Raw genomic sequence first — 2164 nt, forward strand, 5'->3', positions numbered from 1 at the left:
CACCCCACAGGCCAATTGAAAACGCTCATGACCTACCTGGCACCATAGCAAATCTTGGGGGCTATCACCAAAAACTCACAGATCCAGAACCCATGCTGGCTCCACCATTCATATCCAATAATGGCACTGTCTGCCAACTGACGTATCCTGTGTGCATGTCAATGGCAGTGCTTCTGGGCTCCGATACAAATAGTACCCAGAGGCGAGGGGGCTGTGTGGAAAGAAGGCCAGTTCAGAGCGGATTATGGCTAAACTGGACCGGAGGGAAGTCTGGGACTTGAACAGAGTGGCAGATTTTAGTCCCTTGAAGCGAGCAAGCTGGACGGTTGAGCCACAGATGTTGGATGAGCCGCTCTGTGTTCTTTAATCATTTGCACTTGAAAGAATTACTTGCAGGCTTTTTAATGGTAACGTCAAAATGGCTAGAGCTCTGTGCTTTTCACAGTTAATCATTGCAAACTAGCGCAACATAAAAGGCTACTTTTTGGGACTGATAACGTTGTTAATCCTCTTCCCCCTCACTGTTTCTGTTCGCTTCTCTGCTGACCAGGAAAACTGTATCAAACAAAATCACTCAGAAGATCAACTACTCCTGTCCTCTCCTCCTCTCCCCTTCTGGTGAGATCACCCTTACTTACTGGCCGCACTCTAGGGCCATTGACTACGGGATTTCCTAGAGAATGTGTTCAGCATGTAAACATCCACTGGTCCTCTTGAGCCCCTGCACACTAGAGGTTTTAAAGCTGCAATTCCAGCTTAAGGTCGGGACCTGCTCCCAATAGTCACCGATTATCTCCTTTCACTATGGTCCAGATTTATTTTCATGATAGCTACAATACACACAAGAGTGTGCTAGATTCCTTGGTTATAGAAAAAACAACACAGGCTCATCTTTTTTACTGTCATCTGTTTTACTTTTAGATCTTTAGTTTAGTGTAAATTATAGGCAATATTATTTTAAATAAATGAATGGATATTTTCAGGATCAAGGCAGGGTCAAAGCTTAGGGATGTCAATGACCCTCTGCTGAAGATGGGGAGTGGTCAGTCTTGGTGCTTTTGACACAATTGTCCATGCATTATTAATTAATGTAGAGAAAAGACAGTGGTTTGGTACATCTGTAAAAATCCTTAAGTGAGTCTCAATGGTCAATACACATTTTTTTTATTTTTCAGTCAATTTTGAAGATGTTTCCTGATGAAAGATTACACGAGGTGTACCCCCAAGGCTCTATACTTGGTCCTGTGTTATTGTCTGTCATTTTTCTACCAATACCACATTAACAGCTCCTCCCCCTGACCACATAAACAGTTCCTTCATGACACTCAGCTGATAAACCTGCTGAAGTTTTTATAGCCTGCTCAAAATCCAAATACAGCGACTATTGACGTGTAATCAAAAGCATTATGTTTACTTCAGTGAAACTACCTGCCATAGAAGACCAAGCATTTGCACAACCTTAAACAAATCTGAACTAAAAAACACATTGCCATATGCTTGCGTTTCAGAGAAATCTTGGATACTGATCAAATGTATAATGCTTTGGATAACGACTGCTAAATAGCTAAATGTAAATGTAATGTGGCATTACACTGATGCTGTCCACCAGTGAAATAGTGCTGCATTGCAGGGTGCCTGCAGCAGCTGGCAATTACCAAACCGGGCGAGGAAGTTTTGTCATCGGCTCCTGTTCTGACAGCCACGTAAAGAGCTCAGGCACAGAGAGAGCTGGGGAGATTGCAATAGGAGATCCCCGATAAGCTCTCACCTTTCCAGACGGAAATAAAAAAAAACACAAAGCAAACTGTGCTGCCGGAAACCGTTGTGAAAACAAATATTTGATAAACGTACAATGTACCCAGCAGGAGCCTGCTGGCCCGGTTTCAGGTGTCCCTTGCTCTCATGGCCTGGGGTGGGATGTGTGTGTGTGTGTGTGTGTGTGTGTGTGTGTGTGTGTGTGTGTGTGTGTGTGTGTGTGTGTGTGTGTGTGTGTGTGTGTGTAATGTCTTACATTCACTGGGGGATAGAGACAAATGGGCATCAGTCCAGTGGTGTGGTCATGAGGCAGCCAAATGCAGGAAGCGAGTGCGCATGTCCAGCCCCTGCACAGAGCAAGGAAATTGAGTTCTTTTAGCCCTACTTAACACACATGGCCAAGTTCAAC

The sequence above is a fragment of the Sprattus sprattus genome (genome assembly GCF_963457725.1).
Source record: "Sprattus sprattus genome assembly, chromosome: 11".
Taxonomy (NCBI): Eukaryota; Metazoa; Chordata; class Actinopteri; order Clupeiformes; family Clupeidae; genus Sprattus; species Sprattus sprattus.